The sequence below is a fragment of the Pelodiscus sinensis genome, chromosome 1 (genome assembly GCF_052426305.1).
Source record: "Pelodiscus sinensis isolate ZL-2025 chromosome 1, ASM5242630v1, whole genome shotgun sequence".
Classification (NCBI taxonomy): Eukaryota; Metazoa; Chordata; order Testudines; family Trionychidae; genus Pelodiscus; species Pelodiscus sinensis.
This window is the reverse complement of record NC_143052.1, coordinates 35129010-35156156: the sequence shown is the minus strand read 5'-3', so window position 1 is coordinate 35156156 and position 27147 is coordinate 35129010.

Here is a 27147-nt window from a genome sequence, read left to right as displayed (position 1 = left end):
GAGGTTTCAGAATTTGTCTTTGTTCTGTACTTGAGAAAAATGAAAATGTGTGAGTGTGTCACATGCTTTATGGGTGGATGGTTAGGAGACCTGCTTTGGAAGGTAGAGAACTGAGATCCGAACTCTTGTTTTGAATCAGGCAGAGCAAAGACTTGAAATGGATTCTCCATCCTCCAAGGTAGATCAAAAAGGGATTGGGTTTTCTACATTGCATCCCAGTCTCCTTTTCACTACTATGGACTCTGTCTCTGTCCCAGAGCCAGAAAACTCCTTTCAGATATTTAATGAAAGTTTAATGGAAACTAAGATGTCTCTCTGAAACATTTCCATTTATAGGAAATGGCATATTCCACTGAAAATGTTCTTTTCAATGGGGAAGAGGTAGAAATGTTATATATACGTACCAAAAATGATCTGCTTATTGGAGTGACCTAAATCTACACTGATTTACTGAGATTCACTGGTGAAGGCCCCATTTCTGCAATCACATCTGTATGGGCACAACTATACATTTGTCTGGAGATTATCTTAAGTAAATGAACTCTGAATAGGTATAATTGAAGGATAGGGGGTTGTAGTTCAAAAAATAGTGAGCCTCAAGCTATCCTTTTTACAACTACCCAGAGTGGGCTACAAATGTTTTCTGTCATTTTAGAAAGCACTGATACTAATTAATTTCACACCCATCAAGATCTCACATGATTTCATGATTTCACAAAGACAAATGAAGCACAATGTAGTGACAGATGATCACTCAATAAACTCCCCCTTACATCTATCTCTTCAGAGAGAAAGCAACAATCTCAGCCAGCATCAGCTGCAACCCAGTTTAACTCAGTTGCTAAGAGCTGACAAGAGAAACATAATTCATCAAAACAAACTTCCTTTCTCCAGCTCTTGGAACTTTACCACAGAAACCAGTTTTATTTTTTGGTTTCTTTAACATGTCAGAGCTTTGAGACTATCATGCATATGCTATTGAAGTACTAGTTCATTCTATGGCAGTAATAAAAGTGATATGACACCAGATTCAGACATCAATTATACCATTTTAAATCCGGATTAGCTGCCCTGGATGTACAGCAGTATATCTAAGATCAAAATTTACCTGAAGAGTTTTATTCTTCATGGAGAAAATATATACAGTACAAACAAACAATAAAAGGCACCTTTCTTTATGAGCTCTTCCCTGATAGAAGTTTTAGTATCTTCTGCCTCTACCAACTTACTATAAGGTATGTCTATGCTCCAGTTTAAAAATTGTCATTGTTCTATGTCAGCCAACTTGAGCTCACAGCGATTGGTGTAAGGGGCTGTTTGGCTAAATTATGTGCTGTAGGATCCAGAAAATTGGGAGGGTCCCAGAAATCAGGCTACAGCTCAAGTCTGAATATCTACAGCACAGTTAAACAGGCCCTTAGCTGGAGACCCATAAATCTGAGCCAGTTGGGCCAGTGACAGGTTTTTAATTGAAGCCTAGACATATCCCGGCCAGAATTGCCAGTCTCATGATTTTGTCATGCCTTGCATGATAATTATTTTTTCTCTTAAAGCTCCATCTCATGGAGTCAGGTGGTTATGTGATGATTTCAGCTTTTTTTCTTAAAGAAAAAGTATGTTTATAACCCTCTGAGCTGTGCAGAAAATTTCAAAATGTGACCCCAGTGCCTCAAAAAGCAAATGACATATAAAATTAATGTCAAATCTATTACTTTTACAGAATCTCATTATTTTGGTGAGCCAATTTTGAACATTTGGGGTTGGCTATACCAATATTTGTCTCAGACAGAATCGCATCCAGAAGGTCCACACTCATATTTTCTTATCAATGAGTTCTCTGTTACTTCCATTGAAAAAGCTGGTGTCTATGGGAAATACTTTGGTGATGACATCAGTTGCTGTGACTGAAGTAGTATCAGTGGAGATAAGCATAAGTACAGTCGGCAGGGTTGCATTCCTCACCAGTGGAATGTCTGCTCCCTGCAGAAATGATTACACCTACGTGGCACTCAGGCAGTGTTGATATTATTACAGGCTTTAATCAGCCCTGACTTCTCTAATCTACACGTCACCCAAACTAGTCATCAACTACAGCTCCCACCTTAAGCCCCTCCAGCACATCAGTGAGGGTATGTCTACACTGCCACCCTAGTTCGAACTAGGGTGGCTAATGTAGGCATTCGAACTTGCAAATGAAGCACGGGATTTAAATATCCTGGGCTTTATTTGCATGTTCCCAGGCACTTCCATTATTAAATGCCCCGTAGTTCGAACTCCCTGCCCGCAGCTACATGCGGCACAGACTAGGTAATTCAAATTAAATCTCCTAAATTCAACCACCATTACTCCTCAGTGAAGAAGGAGTAACGGTAGTTCGAATTAGGAGCTTTTATTCAAACTACTTAGTCCGTGCCGTGTGTAGCCGCGGGCAGGGAGTTTGAACTACGGGGCATTTAAAAATGGCGGCGTCCGGGAACATTCAAATAAATCCCGGGATATTTAAATCCCGTGCTTCATTTGCAAGTTCGAATGCCTACATTAGCCATCGTAGTTCGAACTAGGGTGTCAGTGTACACATACCCTGAGAATCTACACCCTACCCTGGAAAATAATTCCTCACTCCCACAGGCCTTTGGAGACTGGCCAATCCTCTCCTACAGACAACCCCCTCAGCTGAAGCAAATCCTTTCCAGAAGCCACACATCATACTGCAGACACACTCACACAGGAACCCACCTCTGCTATAAACCCCGTTACCAAGTCTGTCTACACATCTATACAAGCGACATCATCAACAGACTTAACCACATAAGCCACAACAACCACAACAGGGGCTTATATTACTGCACATCCTCTAATGTGACATATGCCATCAAGTGCCAGCAATTCTCCTGTGCCATGTATATTGGCCAAACTGGACAGTCTGTACAGCAAAGGATAAATGGACACATGTCAGACATCAGAAATGGTAACACACATAAACCTGTAGGGAAGATTTTAACCTCCCTGGGCACTCAGTCATGGATTTAAAAGTAGCCATCTTTCCACAAAGGAATTTCACAAGTCAATTACAGAGAGAGTGAGTGCGGGATTCACCTTCATATGCAAATTTGACACTGTTTCCCTGGGCTTGAACAAAGATATTAACTGGATGTCCCATTATATAACCAGCTTCCCATGCATTTAATACCTCATTTACATCAAAAGCCAAGTATGGGACACTTCCAGCCCATTCAATTAGCTTCATTAGCACCAGTTCTACAGTTGATAGGTACTTTTTCTCTCTCTTTCCTTTCTTTTTTTCAGTTACAAATTCTGTGTCCCCTCCCCCGCATTTTCCCTCTCCAACTCATCTGAAGAAGTGGGTTTTCCCATGAAAGTTCATGATACCATTTTTTTTTTTAGTCCCTTAGCCTTGATCTACATTAGGGAGGTATTTTAGAACAACACTCCTTATTTCAAAATAACAAGTAGAGTGTCCAAGCTATCAAGCCCATTATTTTGAAAAACGGGCTGGTTATTTCAAAATCTGTACTCTGGCTTTCCTCAGGGAATAACACTTATTTAGAAATTGTAATTTCAAAATGGCATTAGTGTGGATGATCCAGTGCTGCTAATTCAAAAAAATTGGCCTCCAAAGGCCTCTCACATGTAGCTTGCAAATCTGTTTACTTTCCTAGCTTATCCCTTTTACTATATTCTGGCAGTAATGCAAAGTCCACAGGAATTTTATCCTATATAAAGTTAGCTTTAGCAGTATTGCAGTGTGAAAGTAAGGGCTAATATCTTTTTAGAAATTAATTTAAATATCCTTAATATCTCTTTAGAAGATGTGAAATGTATTGTGGCAAAATCTTCAGATCAGTCAGAACACACGTAATGACCAGACAGGATAAAATATGTGACTCAGTGACTTGTAAGATTCACAAATGCAAGAGCCAGTCAAACTGACATCCTGATCGAGGAAACAGAAGACATTGTACCCAACCGCAGGTGCCCGTTTTTATCACTTCAGGGAACTGGTCCAAGAGGGGCATCAAGTTATTTTAGTCACCATCCAATCAAGTATGTGTACCCACAAAATCTCAGGGTGTGGAAATCTGTTTTTGACCTTAAGGAGTGGGGTTACTGATGACGCCTACAAAAGAGGCCTACAAAATGCTATTCCAGTGGACGGGAGTAGGGAATCATCTTCTCATCAAGCATTTCTCTCCTTCACATCCTTCAAAGATCGTTGTTTCACTTTACTTATTCTTTCTAAGTTTCTCTGCATCTAAGTTTTCCATACTTCACCTTTCACTGAGATCTAAGTTCCACCAGCAGAGGGAGGCTGGCCCGTCCATCACCTGGGATTTCTGGAAGGCTATGTCTAGACTGCAAGCCTTTTCGAAAGAGGCTCTTTCGAAAGAGCGCGTCTAGACTGCACGCGGAACTTTCGAAAAAGCAAGCCGCTTTTTCGAAAGAAAGCACCCAGTGAGTCTGGATGCTCTCTTTCTAAAAAGCCTGTTTGCTTTCAAGAACGCCTTCTTTTGAAAGAGCACTTTCAAAAGAAGGAGTTCTTCCTCGTGGAATTAGGTTTACCACCGTCGAAAGAAAAGCCGCATTTTTTCGATTTAATTTCGAAAGAACGCGGCTGCAGTCTAGACGCAGGTGAAGTTTTTTCGAAAAAAGTAGCCTTTTTTCGAAAAAACCCCTGAGTCTGGACACAGCCGAAGAGGGTATGTGAGTATGGTACTATATTATGTAATTATATCTGTAGACTTAGATAAGTACAAATATATATCCAGACTTCGTTAATGCTACCCTCTAGGGTGATTGAATCAATCTGTGCGATAATTGCTGTGTGTTTTGTATTGTTTACATCCTAATAGCAGTCATAATAAAAATTGTTTTAATTTGGTACTATCCTCATTGTAAGTGTGACTGCAGTTGTGAGTCCCCAGATCTGCATCCAGAAATAGAGCTTCAGAGCTTTCAACCTCTGTGACCTGGGGTAAGAGGACAGACCTAAAACTTTTTAGTCAGAATAGGTGAGTCGTACCCATATCAATTATCTTTTTCTTCACCCCTGGGCTACACACAGCTGCACTTGTGGCCACTCTGGCAACAACTGCCAGCCACACTGCTCCTCTTCTCCTGTGGAGCTTAAAAGAGCAGGCTGTCGGAAAAGGGCTTGTGGCAGGTGGAGACTCTGCTCCCTCTGAGTCCCCCACAGCTTCCAGGACTCTTGCAACACCCTCGGCTGCCATTGGCCAGGGACGCAGGAGACCACTGGCCTGGACTGGTGCAGAGGTCCTGGACGTCACTGAGGTCTGGGGCAAGGAAACCAACCTTCAGGATCTCTGTACCACAAAGCACAATGCCGATGTCTACAGCCAGATGGCCACCAGCCTGGCTGATAAAGGACATATCTGGACCCTCAACCAGGTCTGGATGAAAATCAAATAAGTCTGTCAGGCCTACAACAAGGCCAGGGAGCAGAGAAGACACCCTGGGGTGGCACCTCATATGTGCAGCTATTATGAGCAGCTCAATGCCATCTTGGGAGGGCACAGGTCACCTCCTAATCCTGTTTCCCCCCGCCCCCCCACCGTGGCTTCTTCTCCTAGCCCTGTGAGGGGCTGCCGTGGCCCCTGAACATGGGACAATGGGACCTCAAGGATAGCTACAGCCTCCTGAACTGACCAAGGAAGGTGCCAATCCTAGCTCCATCCCTGAGCTCCTCCCCTCTTCCTCCCCCATTCCAAGTTCTTTACCCAGATTCTCCCGTTTTATTTCCTCCTAATAAAAAGACTTCTTTTTTTTAAAGGCTTTTTATTTACTCTGCAGGGGAGAGGGGAAGGTGGGAAGAGAGAGCAAGGGAAGGCAGAGGTGAGGAGGAAAGTCACCCAGAGGGAATGCAGGGGCCCTTTGCGGAGAGGCAAAGAGGAGAGTCTCATGGGTGGCCTTGTCTTAAACCCTCCCTCAAGGCCTTCCTGATGAGCACTTGATGTACTCGTTGAATGGCCCTGGTATCCAGCTATTTATATGTCCTGGCCAGATGTTCAGCCTCTGCCCCCCACCCTGAGAGGATAGTCTCCCCCTTGCTCTCACAGAGATTGTGGAGCACGTGATAAGCTGCCACCAGAAAGGAGATGTTGCACTTGCTGAAGTTCAGGAGGGTGAGGAGACTCTGGAATTTCTCCTTTAAGAAGCCAAATGCACACTCCACCACCATGCAACACTTGTTCAGCCTGGTGTTGAAGTTCTCCTTGGTGGGGCTCAGGCTGCCTGTGTAGGGCTTCATGACCCAGGTGAGTAAGAGGTAGGCTGCATTGCCCAGGATGCCAATGGGCATGTCCATGTCTCCGACCCAGATGGTGCAGTCAGAGAAAAAATGCCAGCATGCATATTTCAGAACAGGTACAAGTTCAGGAAGATACTGGTATCGTGTGCCTTCCCCGACCATCTGACGTTGATGTTGGTGAAGAGTCCCTTGTGGTCCAAGAGGGCCTGCAGCACCATGGAGAATACCCCTTTCTGTTTAGGAAGTCCAAGGCACAATGGTTGGGGCCAGGATGGGGCTATACATGCTGTCTATGCCCATACCCTATAATTGGGGAAGCCCAGAGTGGCAAAGACATCCACGATAGTATCCATGTTGCCCAGAGTGTTGACCATCCATAGCAGCTTGTGGTTTATGGCCTTGGCTACCTGTAGGAGCATGGCCCTGACCATGGATTTCCCCACGTTGAATGGGTTCCCAACAGAGCGGTAGCTGTTCAGCATGGGGATATGCTTCTGCATTGGGATGGCGGGTTGCAGTCAGGAGTCCTGTTGTCTGAGGGCAGGCAAGTCACTCACAGAGCTCCAGGAAGGTGTCCTTCTGCATACAGAAGTTCTGGAGCCACTGCTTCATCCTACTGCTGTATGATGATGCAGTCCCACCAGTCCGAACTGATCTCTCTCTGCCAGAAGCAGCATTCAACAGCATCCAGGGGATGGAGAGGCATTTGCAGAAGGAGTAGTGTCATGACCTGGATGAAAAGGTCCTTTGGTTTGAGCTGGTTGTCCTTCTGCTGGAGCAGCATTTGGGCAGTCTGGACAAACTGCACCATGAGGCACAGGGCCCAGCAGCTCCAGCTTCATTTTGTAAGTTCTGTGGCATCTGCAAGGGCAACCAGAGCACACTATGTCCCTTTTGTGTCCCACGAGGGGGGAGGCAGAGTAGGAATGACATGTGAGACACAATCATAGAAAGGAAGCCCTGTAAGCACGTGTCGCTGCTTGCCTCACCAAGCAGACACAGGAAATATCCACCCTCCTGGTGCTCTCCCTGGAGTGCTTCTGGGGACTCTAAATCCGAGGTAGGTACAATCAGACTGGGTGTGCCATTTTGAACTAATTCCGAATAATTTTGCTGCTCCCACGCTATTTTGATTTTGTTATTTCTGGAGTTATTTCAACTTTACTTATTTCAAAATTATTTCCTAATATGGACATGTCCTAAGGTGCCACAGGACCACTCATTGTTTTTAAAGTAACAGACTGACACAGCTACCCCTCTGAGATGTTTCATCCAAACTGATTGTATTTCTTGTAATTTGAGGATTCAGTGGTTGTTTGATATTTGTAGATCATAGAAGCCAGAATTGGAAGTGCTAGACCATCATTATGTTTCCTGTAAGTGTAGGATGCAATCTTTAGCAGTATTGGACATTTAGCTGATATTACACTTAGGCTGATTGGACATTTAGCTGATATTACACTTAGGCTGTGTCTACACTGCGCCACTTATTCTGGAAAAGCAGCCGCTTTTCCGGAATAAGCTGTGAGCTGTCTACACTGGCCCCTTGAATTTCCGGAAAAGCAGTGACGATTTACTGTAAGAAATCAGCTGCTTTTCCGGAAAAACTATGCTGCTCCCGCTAAGGCAAAAGTCCTTTTTCTGGAAAACTGTTCCAGAAAAGGGCCAGTGTAGACAGCACAGTAGTCTTTTCCAGAAAAAAGCCCCGATCGCAAAAATGATGATCGGGGCTTTTTTCTGGAAAAGTGCATCTACATTGGCCACGGACGCTTTTCCGGAAAAAGGGCTTTTCCGGAAAAGCATCCTGCCAATGTAGACGCCCTTTTTCCGGAAATACTTATAACGGAAAACTGTTCCGTTTTAAGCATTTCCAGAAAAAAGTGCCAGTGTAGACACAGCCTTAGAGTTTAACATTATATATATATATATATATATATATATATATATATATATATATATATATATATATATCCTACTCTTACTACTTAGTTTTCTCATGGATTTATGTGTTGTCACCTAGCTTCTTAGCTTCTTTTACAATCGGTAAAAAATACCACCACTGCTACCCATCTACCATCAATCCTTTTCCCATTCCTGAAAGTTGCCCTTCAGTTTTAAAATGTGGCAGTGGTCCCAATAAAAGGAAAGGACCTAGGGCTGGCCTGAGTGAATAGAATAATTTAGACTTTTCTGGGAGAGTTCTGTTCTTGCTGAAGGAAAATATATTGAGGCTGCCAATAAATCTGGAGACCGTAAAGCTACCTGAGGACATTACCATCTGTCAGTGAAAAGAATTCAGGAACTCTCCTGTTAGAAGAATTTTACACATATGGATGCTCAACAACCTCAAGGTTGTTGAATGGATTAGTATCGGGGTATCAGACACAGTGCAAATGTGGTGTTAACCAGTCTGTCAGTAAGTAAGCATTTTCTGTTTCAATGACATGCTTGCCTAATAATATACACAAGGGAATTCTTCAATGGTAGACACATTATGGAACCATCAGCACTCACTGTCCCTTTCAGTTCATTGTGACATCATTACTGTGCCTGTAGTAGAACAGTTCAGTTAGGCATGAAAGGACTATTGGTTTTATACTTTAAATTAAAGTGGTTAGAAAGAAATACAAAAAACAGCAAAACTTCCACTAATGAGAAATGATGAGTTAGATGGAATTTCCTCTCCCACTCATCAGCAGAAGCAAGAGATTTTCATTAGTTTTCTCTTGCTATGGAATTCCAACAATTGAAGAGCAGTGTTTCACCCAAAAGCATGTGTACAGTATAATAGTATAATAGTGGACTAGGCTAACTAGCATGCTATGGTTGCACCAGGTAAGGCTACTAGAGTAGGCATTTTCAAGCTAATTGTTGCTGAACTTACAAGAAAGAGGTGCTAGTCTAGCAGTTATGATAAAAGTCCAAAAGGAAGCATATTCCAAGATTTTGTTGTGTATATATTTTTTATATGATCATGTTCTTTTCTGGTTTTATCGTGTTGAAAATGTTTGTTAATTCATTAGTTAGCCTTCATATTGGAAGGAAGGAATGAAGGAAGGAAAGAAGGAAGGAAGGAATGAAGGAAGGAAGGAATTTCAGCTTTCTTTTTCTCACCAACATACTTTCTGTCAAGAACATTAAAAAGCTCATTTCTGGTCTGAGGATGACAACATTCCTGGCCTCTACATATATTCATAACAAATGTTTATAATAAATAGTATTTTATTTGGTAGTATTTTATAATATTATATTTTATAATTAAATTGTTCACTAAATTAACTCATTTTAATTATAATTGTTATAATTAATTTGGAGCTATCCAATCAATATTCATTTTAAATCCACTAGAATAAAATTCACTACTGAAAAAATGAAATTTATTTTCATCAGGGTTCTGTGCATCATTATGAGTTAGTTTGTCTTATTACAGCCTGTTATTAATGTTTAGAATCTATTTAATTTCACTTTTAACTGACTGTAGCAATTAGATAATTGATTTAATCTGTCAGGGTTTCATGGATTACATTACTGTGGTATGTGGTAATAAGGAATCAAGGTGTTACAAACATGCAAGCTACATTTATGACTACTCCTGGCAGAAATTTTTCAGTTAGATCCTCCCAGGTATATATGTTAGATGAACACCACACAATACAGTGCAAATCTGCATTTTTCCCTTTTGTATATTGCTCCAATTCTGTTTTCTCATTTTGCAGTTCATTGAATCAGTAATAAGGCACAGTAATAGAAACAAGAAGAATGCTTTGATTTTCAAGAGAAGTGAAGCTTAAGATCAGAGCAGAGAGCAATAACATCTTCCTCCACTTGCTCATAGAGCGAATTTGGAGTTTATGAAACTAATTTGGTGATAGTTGTGTTCACCTTCATCAGCTCTACTTCTATAACAGTTTTTATAATACTTTAACCATGGGCAGCAAGTGAAGCTTCTCTTTGAGCAGCCTACCCAACTGCTTAGCCTCTTCTGGACAAGGCCCCACTTCTTCCAGATTAGGCAATGCTTCACTCACAACTTGCATCAAAGCCCTGGCCAGGGTGGAGATGGAAGTGAGAGCTTTACTGGGGAGAAGAAATTTGAGCTCTCAGCCTTGAGGTCTCAGTCCTGGATGCAGCTCCACGCCCACAGCCCTTCCCTCATTCCTCCCCTTCAGTGTGTGACACCACCATGGCCCTGCTCCTGTTGTGCCCCCACACTATGTCTCTACCTCTACCCCGAAGGCTCCAATCCCTGTTTGCTCCAATCTCTGGTCAATATGTCCCCTGCCTTGATCCCGGGGCTATGGTGGGCACTGAGAGCTTCTCCAACCCCAGTGTTCTGTCTGTGAAATATCTTCCTTCAGGTTCCAAATCTGCCACTAACCCTCCTTCTGCAGCATGAGGTAGGTTTAGGGAGGCTCAGTTTTCCCCAACATCCATTACACTACACCCTTGATTTTAGGTTGGAGTGGGGCAGGTTTCCTTCGCAGACCAAATCCGGCCCACCATGCCACTGGATCTGACCCCTGGACTCCCTGCCGGGACCCTCAGGCATGCAGCAAATTCAGGGCTGCTCTGTGTGGTTCTGTGCTCTGGAGGGGGAGGCTTCAGGTGATCTCCCCAAACAACCAGGCAAAAGGAACTTACCCCGGCCAATCTTTCAGCTCCTATTGGCTGGAAACAAAGAAGCACTTCCTCCTTCTGGAGCTGAGAGCCACAGCCTGGACATATCCCTGACGGAGCTCTTTCACCTTACTCTAGACCTGTTCCAAGGGACTTGACCATGCACTCGAATATCTTGGTGTTGCTGTGCTTGGAGTGGAGATCCTGCCATGTCTCCTCCTCATCCCACAGCTCGAGGAGGGACAGGATCTCCAGTCTGGACCAGGAGGGTGCCTGCTGCTTGGTCCTCTTGGGTGGGTCCGGGGACACCTGGGAATGTGGGGGGGCTTAAGGCTGGGCCATGAGTGGCAAGGCGGTTGGCAGGGAGAGCCACGTGGGGAGGTGCTGCTCTCAGGCCGTCTCCCTGCCATAAGGCTTGTCCATGGTGCCTGCAGCTTTAAGAGGTGCCAGGAGACAGGAACTATAGAGTTGTGATTACTTTGGATGAAGTGTCCACCAGGGCACCTCTGTTATTTCCTGGAGGTCTCTTCTTTCGAAAAAAGCCCCTCCTACCTGTCCATACATGCCTTTTTCCAAAAGAGCTCTTTCGGAAAAGGGCTTCTTCCTCATAGAAAGAAGATTACCAATGCTGGAAAACCCCCTCTGTTCTTTTGATTTACTTTTGAAAGAACACGATTGCACTGTGGACGTAACTCAGGTTTTGTCAGAAAAACAGCTGTTTTTCTGACGAAACTCTGTAGTGTCGACATACCCTGTGTCTTCAGCAATCTGCCAAAATCTTGTGAGAGGGAGAGAGGGGGAAGGATTTTACATGAACAATTTTCTGCAAATTGAAAGTTGGAAAGAGATACAGAAACTTCTTATGGTCATTAAATAAATTTGTGAGGTGTCTGGAGACTATAGTGAGGGGTACAGAAGAAGATTCAGAGAAAGGCTTCCAAATTTAATTAATATTTATTTTTAAAAGGGCAAGTTCTGAAAAGTGAGAAATGTTTTGAAAAAAATCCTAGCACTTCCCCAAATATTATCATTTTGTTAAATGATATACAGGCAGTCCCCGGGTTACATCAATCCGACTTACGTCGGATCCCTAGTTACAAACGGGGGGGAGGGAGGCGCAGCTAGTGCGGGGTGCCTCCCCCACTGTCGCCACCTCTGGCGGCGCGGGGGGTGCTTCCCCCCCAGCAGACCAGGGAGACGCGGAGCGGCTTTTCTCGCTGCTGAGGATGCGGGTCTGCTGGGGGGAACAAGACATCAGCCAAAAGGGGGCACCCCAGAGCGGAAAAATTAATTTCCTAGGGAACAGCAGAAGCAGCAGGCAGTGAGACCCATTGTGTTACAGTCCCCACCTTGGGAGCAACAGCTCTTTCCCTCTTCAGCACTAGAGCTGCAAGTATCTTGTTAGCGTCACGTGAAATTAACAAGTCCCTTCCAGCCTGGCAGACGGGAAGCTGAAAAATTACCCAGTGGTGTGGGTGGGCAAGAATGGGGATGAGCAGGGTAGAAGGGAAGAGGGGATAAGCCCTAACCCCACACCCTGGCTGGAGCGGAGCAGGGTAAGCCCCGAGGGGATGGGTCTGGTTGCAAAGTGGGTGAGTGGACAATGAGGACCCACCTGTGTTCCCAACACAGAATTTTTCTTTAAAATTAATCCTGTGGATAAATTCACACACACACTTCACAGGAAGGGATTTCCATTTTCTGCTCAGCAGAATACAACAGCTTTGATTGTATCAATATTTCACTGTGCTCTCCAATGACTATTGATTACACTTAATACCCATTTCACTGAACCATCTGTAGCAAATTCTATTTGGAACAGTAATATGCATTGAATAAACTTTTTTTTGTTATAAAAAACAAAGATTCTGACTATTAAATGAATAACTGGGATCTTTCAGGTACCCCAAAAGGAAGATTTTGATATAGCATGAAACACTGAAACTTATGATCAATTTTTAATTAAAATATCAACCAAAAAAACCTTCATATCAAAACAGGATGGCTGTGTCTACACTGCACCCCTTTTCCGGAAAAGGGATGCAGATTAGACCAGTCGGAATTGCAAATCCGCGGGGGATTTAAATATCCCCCGGGGGGATTTGCATTTACATGGCTGCCACTTTTTTCCGGCTTGGGAATAAGCCGGAGAAAAGCGCCAGTCTAGACGCGATTCTCCGGAAAATAAGCCCTTTTCCGGAGGATTTCTTATTCTTATTTAGACACAGCCTATGTGTTTTTCTTAGAATAAGGAAGTTGTATGAGAATCAGGGTCTTTTCCACCTAACTCCAGCTCCCCGTCCCTCCCCAAAATATGTACCAGTTCCGACTTACATACAAATTCAACTTAAGAACAAACCTACAGTCCCTATCTTGTACGTAACCTGGGGACCGCCTGTAAATGTTCAAAAATTAAATAAATGTAAAACAAGAGCTCATTTATGTCAATGGAAGATTTGTCACTGTCATTTCTGTAGAGTCAGGAGTTTTTTCCACATACTATTCTGCAAACCATGGGCAGATGGAATTTCCTTGGGAAAGCAATATTACAATTTAGAACTTCTTGATCCAAAAGAACAGGCTTCTCCCTACAGGTAAAAGTAAATAAAACTATCCATTAATATTTCTCATATTGTATTATAGTGAGCAGTTTAATACATTCACTAACCATTTCATAGCACTTTCAAATAGGGGTTTTTTGGTTAAATTTAATTAGTGTATTAATTTACTTTTGGGGGTAGAGTATGCATATCTGAGACATTTCGCTTGCAGAAGAACTACAGCATGCAATATAAAGCCTGAGGCTAAAATTTACATGAATCAAAATGTACACACTGACCTTTCTTTCTTCTATTCTTTCTTCCAATACATTATAAAGTTTGAGTTGTAAAAGGAAGAAAACCAGGGAGTGTGTGTTTTAAAATACGCTGTTCATTGTTAAAAATGAGATTTCCTGTTTGTAACTGTTATTCACCATATTGTGATATTTCCTACAGAAAACAAGCAAGGCCAAAACTTCCACTGTGCTAGGCACTAGTAACTGAAAGAACAGCCTCTTTCTCAAAGAGTTCTCAGTCTGAGGCCTCGTCTATACTAGAGTCAGGTTGATGTAAGTCACCCACTACATCAACCTAAGAAGTCCATCTCTGAAGAGGCATAGTGCTTAGGTCAATATAGTTAGGGTGCTGCAGTGTCTATGTAGCTACTGTGTAACATATGCTGCCTCAACCTGGGCAGCAGGGCTGGGATGCTGAACTAAGGGCTAAATTTCACAGTAGGGAGCCTACCACCAGAAAAATCGTCATTCTTGTCAGTTTCACAGTTGTTATTATTTCACATTTGGTCTCTGGCTCCAGTTCTCAGTCTCAGAGCTGGGGGACTCCATCTGTGAGCTCTGCATGAGGCTGAGCTGGAGTGGAAATGTGAAATAACAGCCATGAAACTGATAAGTCAACTTCACCTCTGGTAGGTTCCATGCTGTGAAGTTGAGCCCACTATTATGCTCATAGCCGGGGCTAACAGCTTGAGGCAGAATCAGGGGCTCCAACTATGAGCCAAGCACAGACATCAGTACCCCAGAATGCCCCACTTCAGTTGAGGCAAGTGCCCCTGTTAAGGATGCACACCACTGGCTAGAGTGCTGTGCTGACAATAACAGACAATTTAGCTCCTACAGTGGCTGAAGGTCGACCTAATATAAGATGAACTAATTGTAGATAAGTCCTTGGATTGTAAAAAGGCATCTTCTAGGATTTTTGAGGTGAGACAAGCTGTGTACCACAGAAGAAGAGCGGGCCACGTGTAATGAAGGATTAAATGCTAACAGTATTTATAATTCAGAAACTAGCCTCCAGTGTATAGGTAGCAAGTGGCATAAGCAGAAGGGATGGAAAATACAGTCCTGTGGAACTGTGGAATAGCATTGGAGGACTACTTAAACAAAAACTCTGCTATTCAGCTTTAAGCTTCATCCTTGTTGTAAAGTAAATGGGCCACATCTTCCTTTAAAATGAAAACTGTGCTCTATTCTACACCCTCCATGAGCAACTCAGTATGCGTTCAAAGCACATATGCAAGGGCATAAGGGTACCGTGTGAATGGGAATCATGTGCATAGTTCGGCTCCAAGATTGCAACAAAATTATGCAACCTGGTTGTATAAAAAAGTATGTGTGTTTCTACAAAAACATTCTAATTAGTTTCAGAGGGGTAGCCAAGTTAGTCAGTAACAGGAAAAACTTAAAAAACAACAAATAGTCTAGTAGCACTTTAAAGACTAACAAAACATGTAAATTGTATCATGAGCTTTCATGGGCACAACCCACTCTGAAGAAGTGGGTTGTGCCCATGAAAGCTCATGATACCATCTATATGTTTTGTTAGTCTTAAAGAGCTACTAGACTATTTGTTGTTTTTTATTCTAATTGGTGTTTGGTGACCATAACAAGACAGCTGAATGTCTGACTTAATTAACATTGCCCCTAAAAGATGCTCATGTTTGAGTCAGTTAGACAGATGATTCAGTTTAATAACAATTCTACAAGATAAATGTATATATTATGCTATTCTTGGTGTGCCATAGATCAATCAGGATTTGCAAAGGAATTTATTATAAATGTGTATAAAGTATTTGGCAGGGATGGCCGAACATTGCTCAGGAGCTGTTTCCTGAGATAGCCTAGAGGGCTACCACATATGCTCACCAAGGGCCCAGTCATTTGGAAATCACTGAATGCCCTAAATTTCCATTAACTTCTTCGCTGAGTACCTGCCAGAACTGGTCTCTTTATATGTTTGCTTCTCATGAAATGTACTTGAGTGGTAACTGAGAAACAGCACTTCCTACTGTCTACTGCTGCAATTCCTCTCCAGTGTCCCTGAGCAACTAAATTGCAATTATTTATATTCATGCACATGTACTGACATAACTGATACTATCATTTATTCCACCTCTGAAACTGGCCTTGAGTATTGGTATGTGAAAGGGGAAAAACTGTCTAGAAGGAGGAAAGATTTAATATCTAGATGGACTACAGAGAGACCCAGCATCTGGCTGGGAAGAAGCACCTAAGTATGTATATAACATAGATGAAAGTGGAAGACCTCTGGGGTAATTTTTTTTTTAATTTCAGTGTTGCAAACATAGTTCTATTGGCTTTTGTAGTTACTCTTAATGAACATTGATCTAACTGAGGTCACAATTATTCTCTGGATATCAGGAAACTCTGGAAACTAGGGGGCCATATCTTTGGTGATGACACAAGAACAAAGAGGATGTAAAGCTCTCCTCAACTTTCTCTTAAACATTAATTGCTGCATGGTACAGTGTGCATGATTGGCCAGTTGAACACCATCCTCTCAGTCCCTACCTCATTGGTGGTACATTCGGAGAGAAGACCCTGGCCAGCATGGCTCCACTTTGATGATCCCCAGCTGTTGCAGTGGCCCATGGGAGGCCTTTCTTCCTGTCAATATGTTAGGGCCATAACTTGGCCAGACAGGCTATGTCTTTGAGCTTGTGATTGGGTAGGATTGTGGAAGTATTATGTGTGGGTGAATATAATGGATATGGTCTTAGGGCACTGGGTTACAGTGTGATTAAGTAAACTTTGGAATCAATGTGTGGGTAGAGCTAAAAAGAGGAAATTCACAGCACAAGAATACAGAGATGGCTTAAATCTATATAAGTTCATCATTCAAGGGTATGAAAAGGGCACCCCTCTGAGTAACATAAGATATATTGACTTAAAGCAATGTCCATATCGTGCTTTGTTGGCAGGAGGCAGTCTTCTGCTAAAATAGCTTCCACCTCTTGTTGAAGTGAAATAATTATGCCAGCAGGAAAGTTTTGTGGCTGGCAGGGGTGCAGCTACACCAATACAGCATGATTGTGCAGACCAGACTTGAGAAAGGAAAGCAAAACCAGCAGAACCTCCTTAGGGTTATTAACACCTTGGGAATCTAAGTTGTTCACAACTCTGAATTATTCATAACTCTGAACCAAACATTATGGTTGTTCTTTCAAAAGTTTACAACTGGACATTGACTAAATATACCTTTGAAACTTTACTATGCAGACAAAAAATGCTTTTAACCATCTTAACTTTAATGAAACAAGAACAAGAATTATTTCCTTACCTTGTCAAATCTTTTCTTTTAAACTTTCCTTTTATTTGTAGTAGTTTTCGTTTCACATGGCTGTATTTGATGGGTCTCCCACCCCATCTTTGCTACTGCCTGATTATGCATGGTTGACTGCTCAGTTCATAACGCTGATGTTCATTACTCTGAGGTTCTACTGTAGATTAATGTTGGGGCAATTTTACAGATAGACTCTAAAGGCACTGTTTTGGCAAGGAAATTACTTTTGGGAGAATATGCTCTACAATGAAAAACAGAAGTTTGACATCAACAGTGATGTCCTGATGAGGCCTTGTGATACAGGTACTTGATAAAAGAAGAGAAAAACAAAGTAAATGCAAAATAAAAAAAAAAACCCTCTGCTGCCAGTTGTCATCCTGTAGAAGACAGCTGTTCTTGCAAGCTACTAAAAATGCAGGTTGCATTTCTATAAACCGGGTCTCTCGGTCCAGAAACATTTGTGATCCGGTAGGACTATGGATGTTCCAGGATCAGAGAGTCTCGGTGCACAGTGGGTTAGGGGGAACGGGTGTGTGGCAGGAGGGAAGAGCATGGCCTTGGAGAGGAGGGCCTGGGAACATGGTATATGACCCAGCTGGACTACAGATGGGGTGGGCCAGGAGTTGTGAATTCTAGCCATGTAGCTCAGCTGAGTTGCTGGGAGTGGGAGTGAGGGTGGGAGCCAGGAAGCCCGGCGTATGGCCCAACGGCCTGTCTTGGGTAGCTGGGAAGCCCTGTGGGGCAGCAACGCAGGGAGTTGGGCCAGCAGTAGGAGGGCCAAAAATTACCTCCCCTGGTCAGGCAAAATCCTTCATCCAGGACCAGAGATATCCTAATGGTGCCAGATCAAGGAGGTCCAACCTGTACTGTCAGATTAATACTATCAACCAAACTTAAAAAAAAACCACTATGAAAAAAGCAAGAACAGAGAATCATATCGTTGCTGAGATTTTTGATTTTGGAAACATTTAAGTCTGGGAACTTTTATTAAATTGTTCTGACTGTGAACTCTAGGGCTCTGATTTTCAGCCAAGCCTCTTCCTGGCTTCTCTTTGTGTGACCACAATATTTTCCTTGTCGTATTTATTCTTATCACAAATCTTGAGGACCAATGTTACTAATCTGACCTCTGTACACATGATAACATTTGCCAGTAATGCAATACTGCAGGGGGGAAAAAGAAGACCAAAATTGTTCCAACAGAAAGAAAGCCACATTTGAAAATATAAATGTGAATAAGTATGTTGTATGGCTGCTGTTTCTTAATTTCAATGGTATGGAAATGTTTTGGTGTTTCTGATAGCTTCTCCATGTTCTCTGTGTACTATGTCTATCTACTGAGTTTGGGTATTTTACTGTTTTTAGATTATAGATTCTATGAAATGTGATTTTAGTGTAACCTACTATGTTAAGAGTATCCTTTCCAATAGCTGGTCTGAAAAGAATGAGAATCTACTATATGTATTGATAGAAGAGATAACCTTTTAACTCAAGAGTACAAGTCCTATATTTAACCTTTGCTGATAACTTATGATGGTTATCATTATGTTGTGATCCATAACGCCCATTCTGAGAAGTCAAATGATTCAGAAAATGTGTGCATGTACTGAATTATTTTGTTTTCCTTTCAAATAGTTTGTAGGCTTCTTGTAAAGTTTTGAGGTGCGTAAGTATACTTTAATATGGGCATGTTTATATGATGGTTTACATCTCATAGTTTTCAGTTACACAACAATGATTTTATTTAACCATGAAGTTACTGCTGGTGATGATGACAAACCTCCGTTCCTGACAACATTCTCCAATCATTGACAGGGATGAGGGTTGAAAGACAGAAATGATCTGCAGGAGATGTGGATTTCAATGAATTTCTCTTTAAAATAAGATTGCTTTTAAAAATAAGAAGAATTTCAGTTCAGGCAAGGCTCAGATTAGATGGGAAAATAATGCTTCAGGGATTTCCTCAGGGGATACATGCACTACAGATAGATTTCACTGTCTAATTTGTTCTTTCAAAATGATGCTCGCTGATCTTATTTAACTTGGAATCTCAATCAGGCCACTGATGTTGAGAAAATTTAATTATACCATGTATAGTGCATGGTTTTTACATAGATATTATTCTGAACTGTTTTATAAAGTAACTAGAGAAAGAAGTTACCCTTTTTACAGAGTCTACTAAAAACATGCAGGGTAGTTTATCTCTATTAATCAATATACTTACTATCCACCGCTAGTCTAGCTCAATGTCTACATTAGGCCCTGATTTCACTAAGGTATATCATCCAAATTGAAACAGCAAGCTCTTGTACTTTATTTTATTTTATTTATATTTATATTTGTATGTTTGTTTATCACCAAAAATGTTCAGTTAGTTTTCAATATTTATGTGGCATATCTAATCTGTGTGCTAACTTGTATTCAATCAGCTCTTTTATGGTGATTTACAACTGACTATGTCTTTTGGGACTCATTGCTTTCCGCCTTACCATGACAGTAATTTAAATTTGAGGTAAGAAAGACTGCAGGATTCTAATTCCTTTTGTGCTGCTGATGTGCTTAGCAGGAGGTCTAGGCAAGAGATTACGTATTCCATAAAATTCCAGTTCACGTATTAGTCTTTCATTTTTCATATTATTTGTGAAATGCGGAAAAATAAAATGAGACTTCAGAGTTAAAATAGTGGCACAATTTTGTAGCACATGAAAGAATCCTCAGTAAAATTTCCAAACAAAAATATAATACATCAAATTTCTATGTGGTATATATATATATATAACACATGGTTTTTCCATGGTATTCAGATTGCTTACTGCAGGCTACTATTCTGCAGTACTACTAAGGACTCTGGAGTATAAGCTCATTCACTTTTATATTATCATATTGGTTCCCGGGAAGGCAGGTGGAACATTAACCACAATTTTCTTTTATATGCTCAAAGAGTGTCTGAATCAACATAATCACACACTACCAAATGAACAGGTGTTAGAAATATTGCTTAATATATATCACAGGGAGCACTCAAGCCATACTGAATATGATCAACTATAGAAAGCAACCATCATGGCATTCCATCAGGTTTAAAACACTGGGATGTTCTGAGAATTATTTCATTCAAAACCTCAAGAATTGGTTACTCTTTACATAATAAATTTATGTGTATCTCCTCTCTTTAGAGCATCTATACAAGAGTACTGGCTTAATCCCAATTATTCACATCTTCCAGAAGCTGTGCTGGGAGAATATTCAGAACATGTGACTTCATTAAAGGCATGCAAACATCATATTATTTCCAGATTGTTTATATTTACAGGTTGGTGGGAATTTTTCATCAGAGCTACTTAGGTCATAGAATCATAGAATTATAGAGCTTCAGAAGGTCATCAAGTCCAGCCCCCTGCCCAAGGCAAGACCAATCCCAACTAAATCAACCCAGCCAGGGATTTGTCAAGCTGAGACTTAAAAACCTCTAGGGATGGAGATTCCACCACCTCTCTAGGTAACCCATTCCACTGCGTTACCACCCTCCTAGTGAAATAGTTTTTCCTAATATCCAACCTAGACCTCTCCCGCTGTAACTTGAGATCATTGCTCCTTGTTCTGCCATCTGTCACTAGTGTGAACAGCCTTTCTCCATCCTCTTTGGAACCTCTCTTCATGAAGTTAAAGGCTGCCATCAAATCCCCCCTCACTCTTCTGCAGACTAAACAAACTCAAATCATTTATTGCTTCAATGCTGGGGTTGTATTATAATACCAGCAAGATTTCTCAATACATCCTGGGTATGTTTAGACTGCAGAGTTTTTCTGGGATACCAGAGGTATCCTGGAAAAGCTCTGCCACATCCAAGGAATGCAGCAACTTTTCTGAAAAGAATTTCAGAAAATCAGATGTGGGGTTTTTTTTGGCATCCCTGTAAACCTTGTTCCAAGAGGAAGAAGGGATGTTTTGAAAGAGGCTTTTTCCCCCAACAATTGGCCCCATGTAGAAAAGTCTTTTTTTGTTGGAAAAGCCTCTTTTGGAAGAAAAGCAGAAAAAGATATGCAAAATGAAAACAGAGTTCACTGCTTGGCTGTAGCATTACCAGCTCTTATTGCTCAGAGGAGCAGATATTTGACCCATCTTTACTATTGACACTATACGGTGATCCTGCTAAGCCAATCTTCTCAAAGACTTTTACACCCACACCCAAAATTACAAACTCCCCATAACTAAGGGAAAAGAGTGAAATTAAAAAGCTTGTATCCTACTGTATAAGTAGATTTATCTTTTTTAGAAGGATGCTCACTAGGATTATGTGCAAATTGACATTCACAGTCCTATACAAATATTGTACAAATATATCCAAAAGTGAACCAGAACCCACCCTACTGCTAGTTGCTACACATTGGCAGTCAACCCCCATGAAGTAAACTTTTATAGCTCTTGGCTAAACAGCTTTTGGCTTTAAGGCAGGCTGGGACAGCAGCTGTTGTGCTTCTCATCCAATCAGATTTGATGGTGCTGTGGGCCCCCAATGCACAGTGTGAATCCAGTCAATTCATGTAATACATGGGCTCTCATACACATAATTCTGACAACTTTAATACTTTTTAATACACAGAGATTACAAAATCTACTATATTCTATCCTTTCATCATTTTCAAGTGCAGTGCATGTAGTGCTGCAGTTATTTTCTTTTATGACATGGTGCTGCTGCTCTAGGACTGAGAAAGAAAACGATGATTGCTCATTCAAATAAACGCCCATGGTTTTTCAACTGCTTACCTTGCCCTAAACTCATGTTTTAGCCAAAAGGAGGTCATGCATACACCTTTGTCTAACTAACACAACTATCTCACTCATCTTCAGACACAATACCATATGTAGCCATATCAATACCTCATTTCACTTTGTGAACTGAACATAATGTTGCAGAATTAATGTGATGTGACTCAGTTAAGAATTGTTTTTCATGACCAGAGCACTCTGAGAGACAATGTCAAATACTGAGTAACAGTCATGTTAACTTGCTTCCAGCAGATGAAGTGATAAGGCAAGTCAGGATCCTGATGTTAATTAGATATTTTTCCTCTCACACTGCCTCTCTGCTTTTTTGTTTCAGTGTAAATATCTGATGGTGTTTTAGAGATTATCTAGATGACACTTGTGTAATGCCAACAGCCAGAAACTAACCTGCAACCTATGGTATTTAGTGTATCAGCTACTGCCACTTGAGCTAAGAGTCATCTGGCCCTCTGTTAAGGCTGCAGAGTAAACTCATTCTCTCTGTAAGTGGTCTAAGTGTCACTACATGGGACAGTGAATCCCACCCAAAAAGTGTGTGGGTTACATACTTCTGCTAGCTGAGGAAATGTGTTCTGAGCTTCACAGACATCCCAGATGAAACCCTGGATGAGCCCCCATTTTCAATGCCAACAGGCGGAACTGAATCTGGGACCTCTGGAGCTAAGGGCATGAGCCTGTATTGCCTGAGCTAAAAGCCAGCTGGCTCTCAGCTAAGGCTGCAGAGCAAACTTATTCTTTCTTTCTGTAAGTGGTCTAAGTGCCTCTACACTGGACAGTGAACCACTCCCAAAAAGTTATGCAGGTTACACTTGGTCCTGCCCTGAGTGCATGGGAATGGACTTTTTTGAAGACTAAATATGCCCAGTTTTGTAACTATTTCTCATAGGTCAGCAGTTTTGATGCTGTCCTCCATAGAACAAAACAGGAGGAGGAGCTCATATTACCTTCAACAGTGGTCGGCAGAGGAACTTCTCTCTCCATTGAGCAGGACCTCCCAAAAAAAGAGGGAGCACACTTCCCTCTCTCTCTCTCTCTTTCTATTTATCTCTCTGTATTTAACACAAGAAGGTATGCCCATGACCCCAGTCCTTCTTATTTGAAAATCTTGATTGCAATACTTGTGAAAGCATCACTTGAAAGAATGACCCAGGAATGTCAAACACTAATTTGGTGGCTATGCAATGAGATCTTCAAAATGTCACCTTGTGAAACTCAACTTACAAGAACAAACTTGGTGGTTATGTTTATATTTGATAATAGAGTAAGTTCACAAGTGCCAGGAGAAGATGAACTTTTCAATAATTTGTATTAGTTCTATTTCTTCTAGTTCATTATTGATACATCAACAATAATAATCCAAAGTAAAAGAATGGAAAAGCTGTAAAATGACACAAAAGCTATTCTTGCCAAAGAAAATCCTTCTCAATTTTATCTATTTCTTCTCTGTGTTATGCTTACGCCAGTTTTCATGGTGGCCTCAGGGATCTCTCAGTGTTTACTTCAGCCAGCTGAGCTGCATTTTGCTTTCATATTTATATTATTATATTATTGTGTGCCTTCCTTCAACATAGAGAAAAAGTTCCTAAGATGAAAGTCTAGATTCAAGTAGCTGAAAATCACCCCTGCAGTAAATACAAATAAATATTATTTCCACTATCTCATAAACTATTTTAATGTTGCTCTTCCCTTCAGGCCTATTTTTCTACTGTGTTTAAACTCCTACAATAGCCAGTTTCCTAATGGTGGAGCTGTTCTAAGCAAGCATAGAGAAAGTGGTTTCCCTGGAAACAAGCTACAGTGCAATATGTAAAAGATTTGACGAGTTCTATTCCCACTTACTTCCAGCCAAGCATCATTTCACAAAATAAAGGACCAGACTCTTTCTTGATCATTGGAAGCACTATGAATAATAATAAAGTACATCTACTTCCTCCTGCCAAAATTAAAAATAAAAGAAACCTGTTATCACGCAATGCACAAAACTGAAAAATGTGGGGGCAACATGTCTTTATGATTTAAAATATATACATTTCCCAATTTGTAATATAATTGTTAATATACCAACTAGTGTGCTATTTGGTAGATCTGGTTGAAAGGGGCTGGTTTTAGATTTATTTTATATTTATCTTCATGATCTGTTTTTATGATCAGCCATTTCAACCTCTCTGTTATTGTACTCAATTACAAAAACATTTATAGAGGCTTCATTAAAGTGTTACAAAGAAAATTCAGAAATACAGCTTATGTTTCTCACTCCCTTGTGTCTAGGCAGTATAATTGCATGGATTCTGAAGTTTAAGTTGTGCTGTTCTAGTTGTGAGGGACAGGAGGGTCCCCATGACAAAACCACCAGGTATATAATTCAGATACTGTATAAGGCACATTTCTTAAAGAAGGCAATGGAGCTACATTGAATTACTGTGTTTGAAAATCTGTCCCTCCTACCAGATGGAACTGTTCCTATGTGAGTTTCAAGATAACAACAATGACTATATGCCTAACAGTGTCTGCTATAATAGTGTATGTGTACTATACTATAAGGATATGTCTACACTACCCTCCTAGTTCGAACTAGGAGGGTAATGTAGGCATACCGCACTTGCAAATGAAGCCCGGGATTTGAATTTCCCGGGCTTCATTTGCATAAGCCGGATGCCGCCATTTTTAAATCCCGGCTCGTTTGAATCCCGTGTCGCGCGGCTACACGCGGCACGGACTAGGTAGTTCCACGAGGAGTAACGGTAGTTCGGACTAGGAAGCCTAGTCCGAACTACCTAGTCCGTGCCGCGTGTAGCCGCGCAGCACGAGGTTCAAACGAGCCGGGATTTAAAAATGTCGGCGCCCAGCTTATGCAAATGAAGCCAGGGAAATTCAAATCCCGGGCTTCATTTGCAAGTGCGGTATGCCTACATTACCCTCCTAGTTCGAACTAGGAGGGTAGTGTAGACATACCCTAATAGATTAAGCTAGGTTAGAATATGGGCTGCACCTATATAAACTGGAAGTCTCTGGTCCAGCAACATCTGTGGTGAAGTCAGACAACAGATGTTCTAGGATCAGAGAGTCCCAGAAGGGTGAAGGTGGCCAGAATTCAGCAAAATGAGAAGGGTGGGGGGGGACACATAGCCCAGCTGAGCTGGGGCTAGAGGGGAGCCAAGAACCAGGAAGCTAGGCACATGGCTCAACTGGGCTGGAAAAGGGGGGGTCAGCTGGGCTGTGGATGGTAGGGACTGGGATTTGCACACAGCTCAGCCGGGCTACCAGGGGAGCCAGGAGCTGGTGCACAGTTATATTTGGAGGTCTATGGTTTCTGTGTAGCCTTTGTAAACAACATTTCTGAAATTCCAGTGCAGCTTTGGTAATGATGTAATAAGCGAGACTTGGAAATCAATGGGTTTGATAACAAGGTGGTGTTGGCTATGCAAAATATCAGTGACAGTTCTGCCCCACAGAAACCATGTGTTCTGGTGACAGGACATGAAGCACATGTATGGCAAGTAGCCTTTTCTCCATCTTGAAGAATACACGGCTCCTGGCTCTTCAGGATCGAACAGTAGATGCTTGTCTTGATTTGAGGCATGGGCCCTTCAGTAAGTTTTGGACCCATAGTATTGTTATTGTCATAACACCAGGTTGTATGATAGCTATTGAAGACTCAAACCTATAATAAAAGGTGGCTGCGATTTGATCCCTGGCAACATTTGATGACTTTTGGATGTTGGTAATCAAACTTCTTGATTCTCGTTGTGATATAGTATGAAACTGATGAGTTTCAGTCCATCAGAGCTCTTGTCTCATAAACATTGCCAGGGTATGTTTTGAGTGATGTTGACTTGCTACTAAATTGTACCATGAAATATGATATTTTTAATGCTTTTTCATTATCTGATAAGTGAGTCTCTTGTAATGGGAGCATATTGATCTTCTCTTCACATAGCAGGTTGGTAGTAATAATAATAGGAGGGATCTTTAAACTGTCCAACACATTCAGGCTAACCCCTTACAATGTCCACAACCGATGACTGACTAACCTTTAATTAAGGTTAGTCCATCGCTCCACAGCTGACCCCCATTCCATCTAATACTCAGCTTTAGAACCTGTCATAAGTTACACTAATAAACAATATGTCTCCAAACAGTTCTTGTGGGTGCTAAAAGTAAGATACTTCTCTCCCTCCCACAAAACTGTCCATTCTGCCATATCACAAAAACTTCATCCAGAAATTGAAAAAGGTAATTGGCGAGCCCTGGCATTTCAGATCTTTCAGATCCATCTAAAGGGGGGAAGGATGTGATCACAAAATGGACATCAGACTAAAAATGCTCATGCCCAGGAAGTCCCTGTATATCTTCCCATCCAGAAAGGAAAGCAGTTAAGCTTCCCTTATGTCACAAATCATTCACTGGTGCCATACTGGGGGCATAAGCTGACTCCTTCAGCAAAGCAGCTCCATGCATTTCATGAGATGGAGAAGGAGACTATATTGTGAGGGGAGGGAGAGAATGCTATGTCCATGGCCCTAGAAGTAGATTTTTGCCACTGAGCTCCAACAAAGCCTCACCTCATCTAGCTAGGTGACCATTTTTAATTACCTAGTTAAAAATACAAATACATTATTCAAACACAGTTTGCTTATTTCCCATTTTTATTTGATTTATTTTCTTTATTAGTTTACAGCCCATTCTCAAATGTGGTTTCTTTATGTTCTTGCAAATGATACAATGGGTAAACTCAGTTTGTACGTGGAAAGGAGTTTTGCATAGATATATTCTATCATTTATATGCAGCAATGGAAGTACAAAAATGTGTACAAATCATTGCATGTTCAAAACTATTCACACATATGCAAGGACCATGCTTTGAAAACTTGGGTTAAATTTAGGTTAAATCCTCATTTTTTTCTTTTTTAAACATATGTTTCACTCCAGTTTACTTTTAATATTTTTTCCCTTTCCAGTTAGTGTTTCTTCCTTCTTATCTCTTCCAGATAATCTATTTCTCTTTCTGTCAGGGCCCATACTTGATTGGGAGAAAGCAAAATCCATGTGATTTTTCTGGCACAGTCCCATAGATGTTTTTTTTCTGCATATCTTTATCCTACTTTTGAACTAATTAAAGATAAAGTAGAAACTGCCCTTTTAATGACATAGTCAGCCTGCCAAAAAACTGACATACAATTAGACATTAAATTAATTGTACTATTTTTCATGTATTGTTTGTAGGCTCTTTATGTGATGATCTCAAAGCACTTTTAAAATATGCATTCATTGCCATAACTCTTTTGGGAGACAGATAAGTAGTGTTATATACAGATG